Below are 21,302 nucleotides of genomic sequence, written 5' to 3' on the forward strand. Positions count from 1 at the left end.
CATTATGCCCCAGAAAATGCTGTTTGTCTCTTTGCGGGGAAAAAATAATCAATATGTCTTGTGGGGGCAGCGAGCGCATTAGAGGAAGCAAATTGATGTCTCTCGCCCCAGCGCGCCTCTCCAGCACACTGCACCCCAACTAATGGGAAACCTCACAGGTCTGGCAGACAGGGACACATGGTCAGTGTGTGTGCGTGTGTGTATGTATGTGTGAGCATGTGACTGAATAATTGAGTTAGTGAGCAGGCCATAGGGAACCGGTAAGTAATGCATTTGGCCAATGGGTTTGGCAGTGTGGCTATATAACATACATCTGTATGTATGTGGCTCCTTCTTCCTTCTTCCTTAGCTCTACTAGTCATCTGGTACCAGATCTCTGGGCCTGTCTCTTTCATTCAGAAGCAGATAGCCCTGTCACAGCACCTCCACGGAGCACCTTAAAGACCACCTACCAGACTGACACTACACTGTCAGGGCTAAGAAACCACCTCCCTTGATTGGTGCCTTGCAGACAGGAGTGACTCCCGCTCACGTCACATCACCATGTTCCTAGAGAGCTCACACAGCAGAACCCATGTGGTCTTAGCTCAGGTGGTCAGAATCACAAACGTCCAAGTAGAGCCTGCCAACATCTTTTAGAATCTATCATAATAAGTCTCTCTCCTCTTTCTGGAATGGTGATGGTTGTTTCAGTCAGCTTAAGACACTTGTCTTTAACAGCCCCAACCCTGGGTAGGTTGAGACAAGGTATGTGGTTGGGTGTCTCAAAGATGAAGATTGGTTGCAAAATGAGAAGACACACACACACACACACACACACACACACACACACACACACACACACACACACACACACACACACACACACACACACACACACACACACACACACACACACACACACACACACACACACACACACAGAGAGAGAGAGAGAATCATTCTCAGAATCTGTCAGAGCTCAGAAGGCTATGTGTCTCATTCCAAGCTCTGGATGGGGGCTGGCACCACAGGATATTCTATTATTCATCTATTCCATGTTGAGGGCTTTAGGGCCTGTCAATCACAATTTACCTGGGCTGTCCACACACTCCCACACCCGCCAGCTCCCGCCAGCTCCCGCTAGCTCTCCCCTTCTCAGATACACACACAAACACATCACACACACACACACAAGCTCTGAACACCTCTATCTTGCACATTTCCCTTAGTTGTAGTCCTTAATCCAAGCAAGGTGATCTAGCGATTACGTCCGCCTTACAATACAAACCTGGTTGCCTTCGAGCAGCCAGCAAACAAATTAATCACACAGACTCACAAAGGGTTGACATTGCAAGGTCTTTTGGGAGGCATGTAATAGAGAGGAAATGTGATTTTGTATATTTATGAAGCATTCTCTTGAGTATTTACCATTATAAATGGAATATTTTAAATGTTTTAAGCACCATATTATCCAATGACTTTCAGAGTTTAGACAATTAACAACTTTACTTGATTAGAATTTCTAACTTCATGCAGCAACAAGAAAACAGTTCAAAGTTGAATATTTTAAAACTTTACAATGTATGCACACATCCCTACTGAAAAATATGTTTTTTTTAAAGTAAGCACAGATCTACCAGGAAAAAGTGGATACTTTGGCTGTGTTTACAAAGGCAGACAAATTCTGATATTTTTTACACTAATTGGTCTTTTGACCAATAACATCAGATCTTTTCACATAGGATATTTTTAAGAGCTGATCTGATTTGTCAAAAGACACAGCATAGGCATAGGCTAACCTGGGGCGGCAGGGTAGCCTAGTGGTAAGAGTGTTGGACTAGTAACCGGAAGGTTGCAAGTTCAAATCCCAAGCTGACAAACCTGTCATTCTGCCCCTGAACAGGCAGTTAACCCACTGTTCCTAATATTCATTAAAAATATTAATTTGTTCTTAACTGACTTGCCTAGTTAAAAAATATATTTTTAAAAAACCTTCTTCACAGTTGAAATGAGTTAAGATGATGCAGTAGGTGGATAAATACAGACTAATGCTTTCAGTATTGATGCACACAGACACACACACATGATGACACACCTGACACACCACACAAGGAGCTGAATGGTCCTCGGTGCCTGTTCTGCTCCAGTCGATGTAAGTGTGTACCACACACCGTCCATAGTAGAATATGAACATCAGTCTACCTGCATAACAAAAACAGAAGAGACACATTATCAAAGACAGTAAGACATCTCTTATCTTTATCATAAAAACTGTATACTGTACAATCTTCTGTCTCACACATTTAAACACCTTCCCTTCCATGTAAATTCAGAACACCGTTATCTAGCAAGTGCTATTATCCTACCATCTATCTCAAAGGGAGGATGCGAGCAGATTTGGATCTCATTCTCTGGTTGCTGCTGACAGCATGTTTGCATGGCCATTTGTCTGCCTGTCCCTACCTAACTATGGCAAAATGCTAAGACTGTCACATAGAAACCTGTGCCTGATTGATGATGACAGAATGTTTGGTTTCTTGTCTGTCGTTATGTTCATTGCTGTTGATGATTAATGACAAACAGTTGACTATCTTGACATATTTGAGATTATAAACTGGGTGGTTTGACTCCTGAATGCTGATTGGCTGACAGCCATGGTATATCAGACAGTATTAGAGGTCGACCGATTATTATTTTTCAACGCTGATACCAATTATTGGAGGATCAAAAAAAGCCAATACCAATTAATCTGCCAATTGTTATGTATATTTGTAATAATGACAATTACAACAATACTGAACGAACAATAAACCCTTTTTATTTTAACGTAATATAATACATAAATAAAATCTATCTAGTCTCAAATAAGTAATGAAACATGTTCAATTTGGTTTAAATAACGCAAAAACACAGTGTGAGAGAAGAAAGTAAAAGTGCAATATGTGCCATGTAAAAAAGCTAACGTTTAAGGTTCTTGCTCAGAACATGAGAACATATGAAAGCTGGTGGCTCAATATTCTCAGTTCTTCAATATTCCCAGTTAAGAAGTTTTAGGTTGTAGTTATTATAGGAATTATGATGTGTCAACTATTTCTCTCTATACCATTTGTACTTCATATACCTTTGATTGTTGGATGTTCTTATAGGCACTTTAGTATTGCCAGCCTAATCTCGGGAGTTGATAGGCTTGAAGTCATAAACAGTGCTTTGCTAACTGCTTGAACTGCTCGCAGACGCGGTAAAGTGCTGTTTGAATGAATGCTTACGAGCCTGCTGCTGCCTACCAGCGCTCAGTCAGACTGCTCTATCAAATATCAAATCATAGACTAAATTATAATAAACACACAGAAATACGAGCCTTTGGTCATTAATATGGTCAAATCCGGAAACTATCATTTTGAAAACAAAACGTTTATTATTTCAGTGAAATACAGAACCATTCCGTATTTTGTTGGAAATATTCCTGTTACATTGCACAACCTTCAATGTTATGTCATAATTATGTAAAATACTGACAAATTAAAAATGGTCTTTGTTAGGAAGAAACACAGTTCGCAACGAGCCAAGCGGCCCAAACTGTTGCATATGCGCTGACTCTGCTTGCAATGAACTCAAGAGAAGTGATAAGTTTCCCTAGTTAATATTACCTGCTAACATGCATTTATTTTAACTAAATATGCAGGTTTAAAAAAATATACTTCTGTGTATTGATTTTAAGAACAGCATTGATGTTTATGGTTTAAGTACATTTGTGCAACAAATGTGCTTTTTTCGCGAATGAGCTTTTGTTAAATCATCACCCGTTTGGCAAAGTTGAAGTAGGCTGTGATTCGATGATAAATTAACAGGCACCAATGATTATATGCAATGCAGGACACTCTAGTTAACCTAGTAATATCATCAACCATGTGTAGTTAACTAGTGATTATGTGAAGATTGATTGTTTTTTATAAGATAAGTTTAATGCTAGCTTGCAACTTACCTCGGCTCAGTGCAGCCACAAGGTCCTTTTGACGCTGCGCTCGAGTAACAGTTGGTCAGCCTGCCACGCAGTTTCCTCATGGATTGCAATGTAATCGGCCATAATTGGCATCCAAAAAAGCAGATTATCGATTAATCGGTCGACCTCTAGACAGTATACCACGGGTATGACAAAACATTTATTTTTACTGCTCTAATTACGTTGGTGACCAGTTTATAATAGCAATAAAGCACACCCCCTTGGACCTTATTGCTTAAATAGAGACTGATGATGATTAGGAGAAGTTCTCACTGGCTGAAAATCCAGGATCAGCTTGTGTATAAGTAACTGTTAGATTGTGTATAAGCTGTAACTAAGTACAATGTAAGTATTATATAGAAATTTGCAATATGCATTAGTTTGCAAGTAATGTATAATAAATGATGTGCAGTTCAGTTCCAGTGGTAGAGCAGGTGCAAATTGGTTTCAGTGAAAAAGACATGGCAGTGTATGTAAGGGTTTAGGTGAAAGAGACATTATCATTCTAGTATACAACATAAATAGCTTCTCTCATGTCAAGTCATTTTTATGATTTCCGCATAATCATTTCCATTCTGATGGAATAAGGAGCAATGTTTGGCAAAGGTGCCATTTTCAAGAATACATTTTTTTTTCACATCACAGACAGAATGAGATCGAGACGCCGTAGGGTAAATCTGAGCTTTGGCTGATGCCGACAGTGAAACTGTGGCAATTAGAAAAACAGTGTGTGAGTTGGCTGGTGCATGCACCGCTGGGCACAAATGAGTCTAGCAGCCCGGGTGACACAGGCGGGCTGTAGCGCAGCCGCCTAAGACACGCCTAAGACTCCCATTGTGCCACGGCTAATCCATTTCCACTCTAACAAGCTGCTGCCTCCGACTGAGTCATCCAACTACTCGTTTCTCTCCCGTCTGTTGGTCCTCGTTCCGGTCCAAACTCAAGCTGTACTGGGATCTGTGTGACGCTAACATGATGACTGGGTTACAAAAGGCAAAGTCGCTCCCAGTGAAATAGTTACTGGTTCAGGGACTGTCCACGTTTATTGTTAAGTTCAATGAAAAGCTTTAAGGCTGGTGGTGGTTATGATTGTAACACCTCAACAAAGGTGGGTGTAATATTCGAAGCAGAGCAATACATGTACCATGCACAGACTCAATAATAGTACATTTGAACCGATACCAGCGCAGTGAACATTCTTTAGATGACTGAAATATCCAAACGCGCATTTCTCCAGCATAAGAAGAACATACTCTGTACCTCAGCAGGGAGTTGTGTGAGGTTACTGACTTTCCTCTCGACGTTTGATGCTGACAGGTGGCAAATCAACTACAGTGCATCCTCAGCCGTTCTGACACATGGCAGCATCAAGTACCCTGCAGTCAATGTGAGATGATAGGAGTTTCTCTCTAACCAGTCGAGTATGAGCATCAAAGCAGCCACAGCAAGCCGCATATATTGTACAGAGAATTAAAACTGCCCTTTCAACTTAACACCATTGTAACTCCCTGGGGAGACCATGGAGAAGATATTAGCACGTCTCCAGTCTGGTATCATGAATGGGATCATGCTCTTCATCGTTTAAGACATATAACCCCATTTCTTCATTCTTTCAAACACTGCCACAAAATCTATTATCTACGATTTATTGGGTGATGGAGTGGATTTTGCACAGACAATCTGGTCATAATCGGTAGACCCACTGTCCAAGTCAGTAGTTCCTTTTCACATAGTTTAATAATTCAAATGATTGTGACAAATACCTATCTGGATGTTAGTCCAAACAGAGGCAGATTTTTAGCAAGAGCAATACCTCCCATGAATGAATTTCCCTCACTAGAGACAATAAAACTAGCAACATTTTTCCCCATCTAGGTCATGGGGGCTCTAAAGCTGGTTTAAACAGTCCAGAGCAGGGGGGGGCTCCCAAAGCCAGGTGGAGGCTTGCAGAGACCTTACAAGGACTCACAGAGAGGAGACATGGGGCTCTCCTAATGAAGCCCTTAGAGACCGACAGGAGTGACATACTGCCTTTAAAATACTGCCCTTTTTTCCCTTCTCAATTATTCTATTTTTATCTGCCTCTAGCCTTCCCCCGCTATAGGCCCGTGACTCTGGAAATTAGAAGAAAGTGTTTATTACATTTTTTTTAAAACATGGAGGTCCTTTTTCAAAGAAATATGTTTTTTGGCCAATTTTGACCTCTCTGTCTAAGCTGGTCCCACTTTACAATAAGTGTCCCTCAGATCATGTAATTAGTTGTGATTAGGATTGTGAGTTAATTTGTAAATCCTTGAAATAGGATGCATGCTGCAAACAGGTATTCATTTGTAACAATGTATAACTAAACTGTAGCTGTCTATAGAACGACCATGTAAATACATAGTTACAGTTTGATTGTGGTTTATTCTCTTTAAAAAATCAGCAGTAGACCTGGGTTCAACTACTTGTTTTGTTATTTAAATACTTATTTTCTGTGTATTTGAGTATATACAAATAATGTGACCTGAATACACTACTTCTATTGGAAGTATTTTCAAGTATTTTCAAACACTTATTTCAAAGACTATTTTTGAAATACTTGCGTTAAATGCATGGAAGTGTAGTTGAGTCAGTGTATTTGAGTATTTCCAAATACATTCCAATATTCAACTACTTTTCAAAAATAAATATCAAAATATTTACTTCCAGAGGTCTTTGAAAGTAATTGAAATACCCAAAATAGTATTTAAACCCAAGTCTGGTCAGCAGTAAAATTACCAACAGACCAACACACTTTAGAAAGCAGTCTCAAACAACATGCTTCTGACATACCAAAATATGACCAAGTGAGAGTTCTCCACATCTCACATAACATCAACAGTCACCACATCTCACATAACACCAACAGTCACCACATCTCACATAACATCAACAGTCACCACATCTCACATAACACCAACAGTCACCACATCTCACATAACACCAACAGTCACCACATCTCACATAACATCAACAGTCACCACATCTCACATAACACCAACAGTCACCACATCTCACATATCATCAACAGTCACCACATCTCACATAACATCAACAGTCACCACATCTCATATAACATCAACAGTCACCACATCTCACATAACATCAACAGTCACCACATCTCACATAACACCAACAGTCACCACGTCTCACATAACATCAACAGTCACCACATCTCACATAACATCAACAGTCACCACATCTCACATAACATCAACAGTCACCACATCTCACATAACATCAACAGTCACCACATCTCACATAACATCAACAGTCATAGGCTATGCTACACCATCATCTATTGTTTGCTTTTCGATGCAGTGTCCCCTCCACCCACTCCCTGCCAGGGTGTAGTGATATGAGATTATAGATTAACAGGCTGTTCAAAGTGACTGCTACTTGCGACTTTTCTGATTGGCAGAGGGAAAAATCAACAAAATAAACCTCCAGCCAAGGACAAGGCACGTCAATAACTGCCAACCTCGGCTTAGAGGAGCTTATAACAGGGTCTCATTTCCTACGTTAAAACAACGAGCCCGGGAGACCGGCTCAGTGCAAACAACAGAACAAGAAGCCAAATCCCACTCACCTTCATTTTGAACACGTACAGTTGGTGTTTGAGTCACAGCAAATATTAGCATCACAACTAGTGGGATGCTATCTGACTGTTTCGCTGTCGTTTGGTTTCCAGAAGCCTCTGTTAACAAAAGCAGAAAAGACAACGAATGTACTATTTTCTGTGTATGAGATTTAAAAAAAAGGTAACAACCTAGAATGTGTGTCAATGTTTAGGTAAATCTGGACACGTCCTTTTGTTGTCTGATGCGATCTGGCATAGCCTGGCAGTAACAGCAGTGTTGTATGCCATTGGTAAGTTATGACTATGTATGCTACAGTATACACTCCAAAAGCAAACTCGAGATGTGCTGACATTATGTGATCACCAAACACTTGGGATATTACAAATACCAATGTTGGTGTTCTACTTGTGTAGTATCCTGGTGGCAAGCTCTTCCTGTGTGGTATACTGGTAGTTAACATAGGCTAGAAAGGCTATGCAGTGTGGCTTTGGCTATAGCACTTTGCCAGCTCTAACCTAGTTCTGCCTCTGGTAGAGTTGTTTCTCTGGTCACCCACACATTGTGGAAGGATGAGATCCCTCAGTGGTAATATGTGCAGTGAAGCCTCTATCTGGGGAGCGTAGACTTGTATTAGAGCCATAAATCATGTTAGTGGGAGAGGAGGGTGGACAGGGGGAGGTGGAGGGTGGGCACGGGGAGGTGGAGGGGGGCTCAGGGTCGTAAATCTCATTACCTGAGACTGTTGCTCCCCATTCTCAATCACTCCCATTATCAGCTGACCTTGACCAGCAGCGCAGACACTTACACTCAATCAGGCCTCGGGGAGATGTATGTTTGCGTGTGTTGTGAGTGTGTTGTGCGTGTGTGTGTGTGTGTGCACTGAGAAAATGTCAGAAAGCATACAGTGCCTTCAGAAAGTATTCATATCCCTTTACTTTTTCCACATTTTGTTGTGTTGCAAAGTGGGATTAAAATGGATTTAGTTGTAATTTCTCATCAACGATCTACACAAAATATTCTAATGTCAAAGTTGAATGAAAAATAAAACACCTGAGTCAATACTGTACATGTTAGAATCGCCTTTGGCAGCGATTACAGCTGAGAGTCTTTCTGGGTAAGTCTAAGGGCTTTGCGCACCTGGTTGGTGCAATATTTGCACATTATTCTTAAAAAATACATTCAAGCTTTGTCAAGCTGGTTGTTGATCATTGCTAGACAGCCATTTTCAAATCTTGCCATAGATTTTCAAGCCGATTTAAGTCAAAACTATAACTAGGCCACTCAGCAACATTCAATGTTGTCTTGGTAAGCAACCAGTGTATATCACAGCCATTGTTACTGTTCTAAAGTCCCCATTGGCCTCATGGTGAAATCCCTAAGTTGTTTCTTTCCTCTCCAGCAACTGAGTTAGGAAGGACGTCTGTATCTTTGTTGTGACTGGGTGTATTGATACACCATCCAAAGTGTAATTAATAACTTCACCACGCTCAAAGGGATATTCAATGTCTGCTTTTTTTGTTGTTGCCATCTACCAATAGGTGCCCTTCTTTACGAGGCATTGGAAAACCTCCCTGGTCTTTGTGGCTGAAACTGTTTTTGAAATTCACTGCTAGAATGAGGGACCTTACAGATAATTGTATGTGTGGGATACAGAGATGAGTAGTCATTAAAAAACTATTGCACATAGAATGAGTCCATGCAACTTATTATGTGACTTGTTAAGCAAATTATTACTCCTGAACTTATTCAGGCTTGTCATAACAAAGGGGTTTAATACTTGTTGACTGAAGACATTTCAGCCCAAAAAAATGTATGAATTTGTAAAAAATTTGAAAAACATAATTCCGCTTGAAAATTACGAGGTATTGTGTGTAGGCCAGTGACGAAACATCTCAATTTAAATTCAGGCTGTAACACAACAAAATGTGGAAAAAGTCAAGGGGTGTGAGTACACTCTGAAGGGACTGTATATCTGACTAGGCCAGGGTCGTTTAGCCTCCATACAGTACATCCATTAGTTGCAATGTGTCCATGATATTCGTGATCTCCTTAAGTGCATGAGGGTGATCGTTTGTAGTGTGATTTCCTTTACATTCCACTGAAGTACTTAACGGTGGGTCCCCTGCGGGACAGTTGAGCTAAAGTAGGCTAATGCGATTAGCATGAGGTTGTAAGTAACAAGAACATTTCCCAGGACATAGACATATCTGATATTGCCAGAAAGCTTAACGTCTTGTTAATCAAACAGCACTGTCCAATTTACAATAGCTTTTACAGTGAAAGAATACCATGCAATCAATTGTTTGAGGAGAGTGCACAGTTTTGAACATGAAAAGTTATTAATAAACAAATTAGGCACATTGGGCAGTCTTTACAACAGAAATGCAATGGTTCATTGGCTCAGACTAAAACTTTTCACATACACTGATGCCATCTAGTGGCCAATATCGAAATTGCACCTGGGCTGGAATAATACGTTATGGCCTTTCTCTTGCATTTCAAAGATGATGGTACAAAAAAAATACAAAAAAAGTTGTTTTATTTCTTTGTATTATCTTTTACCAGATCTAATGTGTTATGTTCTCCTACATTCCTTTCACATTTCCACAAACTTCAAAGTGTTTCCTTCAAACGGTATCAAGAAAATGCATATCCTTGCTTTAGAGCCTGAGCTACAGGCAGTTCGATTTTGGTATGTCATTTTAGGCCGATCCTTAAAACCTTTTGTTTTAGTGTCTCATCACAACAAAATGTGGAAAAAGTCAAGGGGTTGAATACTTTCTGAAGACACCGTAAATGATGTGTGTGGGGGTTCATGTGTTAGAGGAGTCTTGTGCAGGTTGTCATACAGATCAGCTGTTACGATGCTCATAATGTCAGTGGTGCGATTGGATCTGGACATGAATGTTCTGTTAATGTGTTTCTGCATTTCCACATACTGTATGCTGCGTTTCAGCTCGTTTAGTTCTTTGATACATTTTTTGTCTTTGCACTCCAATCCTCTCTATCGTCTCAGCCTACTTTCTCCATCTGTCGTCTTTATTGGACCTCTCTGACCTTTCTCAGTCTCTGTCCTGTGCTGTTTGCTTTTCTCAGAGTGGAGTTGCAGCTCTGTGGCGTTGCCCTTGGTTTCTCTGTTGTTAGAGCACTCCTGCCATCAATCTAACAGTGGGGAACACTGACCAAATGAATGTCAGGATTCCAAAAAGAGCAGAGAAGCCAGTCTTGTGTTTCTTACACACATGCACACACACACACATACACACCACAGGAGGCTGCTGAATGGAGGATGGCTCATAATAATGCCTGGAATGGAGTGAATGGAATGGCATCAAACACTTGGAAACCAATGTGTTTAATGTATTTGATACCATTCCACCACTTCCGCTCCAGCCATTACCACGAGCCCATCCTTCCCAATTAAGTCAACCTCCTGTGAAACACACACTCACACACACGCACACACAGTTCTGTATTCACAAACCCAATCCCTCTATTTTTCTTCCCGCTGTTGGCTACTTGCTTCTTTACGTCCTCTTTCAAGCACACAACAATCAATTACCAGGTGCAGGCAAACCGAACTGCAAGTTCACTTAGAATGTTAATGCTGTATCCGGGGTGATGACTACATTCAGACAATATACCCTGCAAGCTGTCCACCAACAATGTCATTGGATATTGAGGCAAAACAACACCTGTCCTAACAATACACCTTCACAAAAAAATGTTGTAAACCTGCAGTGCAGTATATGATTTTGGGCTACAGTCACCTAGAGCGGGTGCACACACACACACACACACACACACACACACACACACACACACACACACACACACACACACACACACACACGTCTCGGAGCAGGTCTCATTAAAGACCCCTGCGGGGTCAGAGTGCACCACCTAGCCATCCCACAATCCCCTGGGGCCTCAGCACAAACACAACAAATCACTGCACAACGCCTGCTGCCGGCATCCTAATGCCTGGATCTTTACACTTCAAAAACACAATTATGCTAATGCCAGGAATCATTTGCCATTCTGGGTCTGATTTAATTCACCCTTTTAGCGAGGAAAGCTAATTAGAGGGTTTAATTAACATTTGCGACACAAATCGAGAATGGGGAGGCGAGCCTGTCGATCGTAGAGAGCAACTGGCACTACTGAAGACAAGGGAAGAGAGAGAGAGAAGTCTGAAACCCATGCAGATGAGGAGAGGGAGCACCATAGGGAGCACTAAGTGAAGCTCCTCCATCCGTCTGCCAGGGAATCAGAGCACTGTCTTGTGAAATCTACTGCTGCAATGGTTTGGTAAATATTACAGTGTGACTCAGCCAACGGCCGTCTCAGTAACACACTCTGGGTGACATTTTACACTAGCAGTTCAGTCTGGCCAATGAGCAACAGGGGGGAAAGAATCGCAAAACACTACAGCATGGGAGAAGTGGTGACATCACACCCACGGAAAGAAGGCATCCCAGTAATGCACTCTAACCCAGACCAACAGGTGATCACAGATAACCCTGGGAACATGGGAACATGTCAGTCACACACCTTAATGGAGTGTTAAAGGCCCAACATTAGTAGTTGTGTAACACATCGGCTGGAGTCATCACAATGACACCCGACGATCCTGGCTGAAGCTAGTCATCAACGAGATGAGGATATTTGATAGGAGGGAGAATGGCACACCTTTGTATGCAGTGCACTCCACTCAGCCTGGGGCAGGAGAACACTTTCACCTTCGTCTTCATGGTACAGAGTAGCTCCTCGTCTCCTCCACCTGAAGGACAATCATAAAGAATACATTAACGAAGGATTAACTTCACTCTCTCTCTCTCTCTCTCTCTCTCTCTTCACTTTCTCTTTTTTCTTTGACATGACCAATAGAGGTCTTTAACATCAAACCTAAAACCAACTTGACACTGGTTCAAGATGTGTCACTTTGGGCACATTTTCATATGGTACTCTTAGAAAAAAGGGTTCCAAAAGGGTTTTTCGGCTGTCCCCATAGGAGAGCCCTTTTGGGTTCTATGTAGAACCCTCTTTGGAAAGGGTTCTAACATGGAACCCAAAAGGGTTATACCTGTCCTGGAACCAAAAAGGTTCTGTCTAGATCCAAAAAATGTTATTTAAAGGGTTCTCCTATAGGGACACCTGAATAACTCTTTTAGGTTCTAGATAGCACTTCTGTTTCCAAGAGTATCAGGTGGTACCCTGTCAACACCACAGCCCAGAGATGAACAAAAACAGGAATATCTTTAACTATGAAGTGCATCACTATAGCGATTGACTTCAACAGTGTGTCATTTTGACTTGCTGGGGTCTCGCTATCCGGTGAAACACGGTTTTTCTATGAAGTCAATCAACGGCATTCATCCCCATTTTCAAAGAACTGTGAACATGAAGGCAATGGGAGAAAAAAAACCTCTAACTTCAATCGACAGTCTGCACCACGCAACGCTCATTAAAAAACAATATGAGCCTAGAGGAATAGAACAGCGGCAACAATGGCGGTATACCAGGGTGGTTGGATGTGAGGGCTTTGTAGTGAACCTGATTAGAGGGAAATTGCTTTCTAATGCTCTCAGGGTCTGCCTCCCCGAGTGGCAAAGCTCTTATCAGCTGTAAAGGTAGAGTTTCAGAAACTATTCTGTCAGTCAGAGATACCCAACATGAGGTGATGCTCCTGAACTTGTCTGCTGGAGAACAAAGAACGAGGAGGTTCTGATGATGCCTAACAGGATGATGGGTTAAATGGTTGTTGAAGAGGGGGACTTTGTTTGAGTTCATATCCGCTTGATGTTTCACTTGACACCAACGTAGGCAATTCAAGTCACCTCGACCATCTGGGAGGTTTCCTCCAATGAGCCTCAACTCCTCGACTCGCAAATAACTACAACATTTTTCAGATCCTGGTGGTCTAACGTAACTGACAATTCTTCTGAAAAATAATTTTGGCAACTTGGGCTATCAAGTTAAGTTCAGTTAATTAAGATGCAAGTCAAAAGAGTGTTTGGCAGATGTTTGATTGATGTCGTATTTAAACTGAGTGAGCACTCGGACCCGTGTCTGTAATGCATTCGTGTCTTTGCATTCGTTAGACTGTGTCGACTAGTCTCTAGACAGGAGATATGTCAGTGACTGAGCCAGGACAGGAATCCCATGGCAACACTCATCCCACACGATCGATAACCACTGTGACAACCGCCGCCTCGCCTCGCCCCGTGGTCGCAGCCCACAGAACAAGCCATCCTGGGGCCTGAGACTGACGATAACGGCCCCTGAGAGGCAGCTTAATTTACGACCAGAGTACCAAGATTGAGGCACCCCCATCCACCACAGCCGCCCCCACAAACGACCTACCTCCAGTGGGGCTTAGCATGATGCTCACACCAGTCCTCTCTCCTCCACGCTTGTCCACCCTCCAGTGTCTGTCTGTCTGCCATTTAACATGGCTAATATGCAACATAGCTCAGGTTAAAGTACCTGCCCTGGAGGAGTCTGGGTAATCAAACTGTCATTTTCTGTGTTAGAATGGACGTCACATAGGGCAGATAAGAAGACTCCATTTTAAAGGGTAAACAGGAAGGAGAAATTAATATATCCCTCACCTCGATTAACTCGACTGCCCAAGTTAAGGGTGTGTCAGTCTGTTGGCCAAATGGAGCTATTCGCAGATGTTGTCCCATACCTCAGCCCCCACCACCACCCCCTACCCACCTACCCACGACCCCCCTGTCCTGTTCATCAGCGGAGGTTGATGAGCGATTGAAGACGCTCTGCCTCCATCTCTCTCCCGAGCCATATCAATATTCATGGGGCTGTCGGGCGTGTGTGCGCTGCCTGTCTCGTTACCCTTTGATCCCCCTGCGAAGGCTGTCGGAAGCCCAGCCGCACCAACAACACAGGCGGCGTTTGAAGTGAGGAGAGAACAGCTGCTCACATTGATCTCCAAACACTCTCTCTCTCTGCAGCACCCCCACACACATATAAAACACATACAAAACACATACGAAACACATACGAACACATACGTTCAGTCCCACCCGCGGGCATGCACAGCTACGCATGAAGCAGATTGAGTCTGTGATGAAACATCAAACACAAGTGAACAACCTCTATGTAGACACCCCACTGTGCCAAACAGACTATTAGAAACAGTACAGCCATGACAAGTGCCTTGTTAATTTACTCTTCCATCAAATTGTCACAAAGAACTAATCAACAAGTTTTTACGGTAACGAATTACCGTAGTTGCGTGGGGTCATTGCTGTATTTAAACACAGTAAAGAAAAAGCAGGAAAACTAGTTGCTCATAAATCATTTCTTTTTAGTTAATATCAATGATATTATTCAGATCCCCTTAGATTCTCATTACAAATGCAAGTCCACATCTAAATATATTATATTATATTTCACTTACTTCTTTATGCCCTTTCAACTTCGTAATATCTAGCAATTAAATTAAATAAAAATGGGAAGAAGTTGGCTTATTTGAACATTAATTGGTTTGAAAGAGTAAATGGACATTTTTATTTGCAGTGATTGGTTATTTTAAATTCAACTCTCAATAGAGAGCCGACGTGTAGTCAGAAATAAGTAACCTCAGGTTCGATCAGCCATTTCTATGGGGGAAATGGATGGAGAAAGAATAGGGGTTTGCGATAAACATCAAAAATAAGGTCAGAGGTTAACATAGGCTTAGGAGATCTTCTATCTTTTGTTCTATGAGATAATATTAGCCAGTTGACATGACCTTTATGAATTATGAAGCCTTTATGTGCTTTTTTTGATTACATAAATGTGAAAAAAATTCACAAAACGTGACGTTCGCTGATGAAGATTATCTCATAGAACAAAATATATAAGATCTCTTAAGCCTGTGTTAACCACAGACCTTATTGTCGGTGTTTATCCAAAAACACCTAGAAAAAATCCTTTAATTTCCCAATAGGCTTTGACCAACAAGCCATACCTACAGTTAGAGTTAGTGCCTACAAAAAGACGCCTTTACTATTGCTCTCTATTGCAGTCAATTGTACACAAATTTCAACCTAGAATTTAAATAGGTTTATTGTCAAATACAATCTGGAAATTAGACAAACTAGTAATATCAATACAGTCAGTTATTACAGTGGATTAGAATGACATTATCCAGGCCAAGGGGTGTAATCAATATGACACACTATCAGACATTTCTAAACCTGTAAACCTCACTAACTGTAGCCTCTGCATGACTCCATTTTATTTTATACTCAGTACGTTCTCATGCTCTCTTTATGTCTCGTGTCATACCTCATAACATACACGTTGGCAAATGATTGTTATGGACTATGTACATAGAAACACATATTTCCCATCGTTGTAACCATCGGTTGTGGTGTTGGTTGGAATTGCTTCACAAAGGCTGAACAGAAATAAGAGGTCAATCTAAATTGACAAGCCTAGAAACAAATCAAGGTTTTTGTTGAGAACACCCTATAAGAACACCCTATGAAAACACCCTGTGAGAACACCCTGTGAGAACACCCTCGTGAGAACACCCTGTGAGAACACCCTGTGAGAACACCCAGTGAGAACACCCAATGAAAGCACCCAATGAGAACAACCTATGAGAACACCCTACGAGAACACCCTATGCTGATTTTGTTCCAGTGACCAAATAACCTCAGTAAGTCTAGTTAGTTCATCAAATGGATTTTTCAATTCATGATCATATAATTGAATAAGCTAATTATTTCCCCTGGGCCTGGCTCGCTAAAGTAATACGATGCACCATTTTCAGCCTTGTATGTGAATGTTAGATGATAAAACACAGCTATTTGTCTGACATTCTCGAGAGAAATTCAAGGACAAATCATGGGTCTCGATGCAAAATGGCTCTTTCACTGTTTTTGACAGCACCTTGAGTGTGCTTTGCATGTCAAAACGTATCTTTCACAGGGAGTGCTCACCAACTTGTGGTCACCAGATCACCCATGTAATATTGACTGCACAGTCCCATTCACTCAGAAGCAAAGCAGAGAGCTGTAAAACACATCTGACCTATACAAAAAGAGGGCATCGCAACAGTGCTATGGTAACCATGCTGGTAGTACTAAGTGTATTTTATCTATGAGTGGAAATGCTCATGGAAAACAAGACAAGTACATGTTCTTAACAACGCTCTTATCGCAAGAGAGTTGGACGAATAAGGACAGGGCAAGGCGGGGGAAGGCGGGACTACAGTAGTATACAAGGTTTACTAAAAATTAGAATACTGTGTTGACCACACTCTTTTTTTTCGATCTATAATACAGCCTGTTAGGAACTGATGGTACAGTGAATCATGGGAAACCCTCCAGGGATGATCCCCCAGAGAACGACAGGAGATGAGAAAGAATCAGCTCTCAGGAATACACCCCAGGTGGAAGTTAACCCTAAGTACAGACCTAGGATCAGCTCTGAGGAATACACCCCACCTAGAAGTTAAACCTAAGTACAGACCTAGGATCAGCTCTGAGAAATATTCCCCAGGTGGAAGTTATTCCTAAACTTACCAAATGATCAGTGTGATAAAATATCTTAACTCATTAATACAATGACATGACACTTGGTTTGTTAAGATGTTAAATCGAGAATTACTGAAAAGCTGCATTCAGATCAGCAGCTGCATCGTCCATTGCTCCCAGAGGGAGAGGTTGGAGATCGATACAGCCAATCTTCAGAATAACGTTAGCCACTTCCTAATGGCGCTAATGAAGAGAGCTGTCTACAGAGAGCGAGGAAAACCTTTCTCAAGGGACCCACAGTTACCCATGATCACATTACGAGAGACGGGCAGTGAAACAGATGTAACAGATTGAGCAAACACACACCTAAATACACACACACATCTACACACACACACTACAAACACACACCTAAATACACACACACATACACACACACAGTACAAACACACACCTAAATACACACACACATCTACACACACACTACAAACACACACCTAAATACACAGATACATCTACACACACACTACGAACACACACCTAAATACAAACTCGTTACAATCACTCACACTCACTCAAACATAAGCCACATATGAGCCTGATACAAAATGACACAACATCCTATATTTGCATGTTAAACTTTCCACTGTTTAAGCATACCTCTTAAAGAATTAGATTTAGAATTAATTTCTCATTATGTTCAAACATAATACTCTCCCATGTGATAAGGCCTTTATAGCACTACATATACAGTAACACTCTCCCAAGGCACTGGCATCTTCAGTGCTCTTGTCTCTCTTCTGAATTTCAAATATGTGTATTGATTCTTTCCGTACAGCTATATTCAACATATTCCTCAGTGTTTACATGACCTTCACAGGACTAATGAGGTGCTTTTGTCCCAGCCTGATCACTAGAAATAGACTTCGATTTGAAAAGGTCCTGAGAACATCGATATCTGCCTTCCTCTGCGCTCGCCCAGCACTGGACACGAACTCACGATGTTCAGAGCCGGAGTGCGCTGCTTCGACCACTGCGTCACCGCAGTTCACAATGCTCTAGCAAGCCGTGAGAATACTTGATGATAGAAACAGGGCATTGTTTTGTATTATTTTGTTTTATTCCTGCTCCAAACCATAGCCCTAACCTTAACCACTCAGACTTAAAGTCTAAACTGTTAACCTTAGAGTTGTTTCTGTTTTAACTCTGTAACCACACGGAATCAACTCATGTTCCCACGCAGAATTAATGCTTCAAAAATAGACGTTCCTCCATAATAAGTCGAATTTCAAAGGGAAACTATGAAATGTTGATCTTTTGTCCACCCACTGATTTACACTGTGCCCTATGATGACTGTGGGATTGTGTTGGCAAATGGTTTGACTGCTTGTAGAACAGTTTCCATAACGACTGATAGAAAAGGTATCATGACTATTTTAAAATAAATAAATATCACTGTGATATAGGAACTTCAAATACTGCAATATTGCCACAACATGAACAAAATGCTATGACAATTACATATGTTTTTTTCACAAAGTAAAATCACTGTCCATTTGGAAACCGCCACAAGGCTTTTCTTGGACATATAGCTGGAGCTGATGAATACAAATAGAGAACAGAGCTGATGAATAGAGCACACATGTACGTAAAATCACCCACACTTAGTAGAACAACATGGAAGGATAGCAACCTGGCCGCAGGAGGACGGTTAATGTCAGTGAGCTAGCTATGTGAATAGACTCACTCCGCATATATGCACATTGGTTCATATTTTTTCGTCATCAACCAACTTTATATGAAATCTTTCAACATATTTTACCTAAGACCACAAAGGCAACAACCACATGGGCTATTTAGTAATATATGTTTAGTATTATATATAGCAGCATTCATCCTGTTCATATTCAAATGTACACAAAATATATCCACAATCACACAGGTTATAAATCAGCAAGCATATCAGTTAGAAGTCAAATCAATTCTCTCTTGGCTTAGAGAAGCACGTACACCACTGACGTAATTTTCGAACTTACCATGTCTCTCTTGAACGAAACACAACACAATACCTGAAAATGATGCAGACTCTCACAAAACCTACTGTAAACCTACATTAAACCTCATGTAAATCTCCTGTAAATCCAGTGTTTCCTTTGTTGTTGACGTAATGTAGTAAGTACAGACAATCTGCTCTCTTTTATTAGCCGACTCAAATTAGCAAACTTTCCTTTTTGATACACTTGCACACACGGACACACACACACACACACACACAGTTTCTTCACTTGAGTCACTATCAACACCACATTTTGGGGGTTCATGCAGATGGAGACATAATAGTTTAACAATACTCCAGGTTGCATACAGCACCTTCTCTTTCCTACACACACACACACACACACACACACACACACACACACACACACACACACACACACACACACACACACACACACATTCCTTCAACCTGCCATTGACTAGCCTGCTTTGTACTCGGTAGAGTTTGTCACTCCCTCGCTATAGAGCTAAGCACACAAGAGCCCATCTGATCTGAGCTAAGTGTAGGCAGTCAGTACAGCTGAGGGACATAGTGGGAACACTACAGAGAGAGTAGAGCGGAGAGAGTACAGCGGAGACAATAGAGCAGAGAGAGTAAAGAGAAGAGAGTAGAGCGGAGAGAGTAGAGAGGAGAGTGTAGAGCGGAGAGAGTAGAGAGGAGAGTGTAGAGCGGAGAGAGTACAGCGGAGACAATAGAGCAGAGAGAGTAAAGAGGAGAGAGTAGAGCAGAGAGAGTAGAGAGGAGAGAGTAGAGAGGAGAGTGTAGAGCGGAGAGAGTACTGCGGAGACAATAGAGCAGAGAGAGTAGAGAGGAGAGTGTAGAGCGGCGAGAGTAGAGAGGAGAGTGTAGAGCGGTGAGAGTAGAGAGGAGAGTGTAGAGCGGCGAGAGTAGAGCGGAGAGAGTACAGCGGAGACAATAGAGCAGAGAGAGTAAAGAGGAGAGAGTAGAGCGGAGAGAGTAGAGAGGAAAGAGTAGAGCGGCGAGAGTAGAGAGGAGAGTGTAGAGCGGCGAGAGTAGAGCGGAGAGAGTAGAGCAGAGAGAATAGATAGGAGAGTGTAGAGCGGCGAGAGTAGAATGGAGAGAGTAGAGCAGAGGGGTACATACCTATAAGTCTGTGCCGAGGCTGTGGAGTCGCAGTGGTGAGATTCATCTGGACGAGCAGGACGGATGGATGGATCAGTGCTCCTCAACAGCTCTCAGCTGAAGACTTGGCATCCTTTAACGGGAGAGGGGCTGTTTCCTCTCTTCCCTCCCTCTCTCTGACTCGCTTCCCCACTCTCTCTGCCTTACGCCTCACTCCCTCCCTTCCCCTACTCCCCTCATTCTCTCCTCCCCTCATTCTACCCCCTCTACATTCCCCCCTTTTCTAACCCACTCTTTCTCTCTCTTCTACTCTGCCCACCTTTTTCTTTACTTGTCTCTCTCTCTCTCCCTACACAACCCTACGCCTCTCAATCTTTAGAATCGCTTTTATCCCTATGAAATTCTGATGTTCTATGAATATTTGAGAATTAGAGGTCCTGAATGGAGGGAGTTGACTAAGTATCGCTTGTCCCTCTGCATACGTAGGATGGAAACCCTTTGTCCAGGCCTGAGTGTGTGGTTTAGGAACAATTAATTAAGTATAGAAACAGGTTGAAGTGTGTGTGTGTGTGTGTGTGTGTGTGTGTAGGTGTAGGTGTAGGTGTAGGTGTAGGTGTAGGTGTGTGTATGTGTGTGTGTGTGTGTGTGTGTGTGTGTGTGTGTGTGTGTGTGTGTGTGTGTGTTTGTGTGTGTGTGTGTGTAGGCTTATGGCCACTGTAGCAGTTGAATGGTAGAGTAGTGGAGTGGTCTCTTCACATACGCAGAAACACACTCAGAGGATTGAGCTGATGATGGCAGAAAAGGTGAAGTGCTCTCCCTGCCATTATCAGTGCCAGAGGGAGAGCGGGTGAGATCATCCCTGGACTCTGACTGCAGTCCGTGTTCCACCTTCCACCCCCCTCTGTTTTCTGCTCTTCCCTTCACTACGAAAGAGAGCTCTCACACACTTCCTCATCCCCTGTTTCCATAGTGACTCTTTCCCCCTCTCAGGCTCGGCATAATCAAGAGAAAATGAGTGGGGAGGGGAGTGGAGTGTGGGGGGGGGGGGGGGGGGGGGCAGAGAGAGTGAAAGAGGAAGAGAG

At 42.1% G+C, this 21,302-nt stretch overlaps 1 long non-coding RNA gene across 1 annotated transcript; it reads right to left on the reverse strand.

Moving 5' to 3' along the window:
* Nucleotides 1–1,856: 1,856 nt before the first annotated feature.
* Nucleotides 1,857–20,391, reverse strand: LOC110490518. The gene is made up of 4 exons (XR_005036156.1): nt 20,242–20,391; nt 12,277–12,367; nt 7,593–7,700; nt 1,857–2,184 (listed from the first exon to the last, which is right to left on the reverse strand). It is a non-coding gene; the product is annotated as an uncharacterized LOC110490518 (long non-coding RNA).
* Nucleotides 20,392–21,302: the final 911 nt, after the last annotated feature.

This window comes from Oncorhynchus mykiss, chromosome 15 (genome assembly GCF_013265735.2).
Source record: "Oncorhynchus mykiss isolate Arlee chromosome 15, USDA_OmykA_1.1, whole genome shotgun sequence".
Taxonomy (NCBI): domain Eukaryota; kingdom Metazoa; phylum Chordata; class Actinopteri; order Salmoniformes; family Salmonidae; genus Oncorhynchus; species Oncorhynchus mykiss.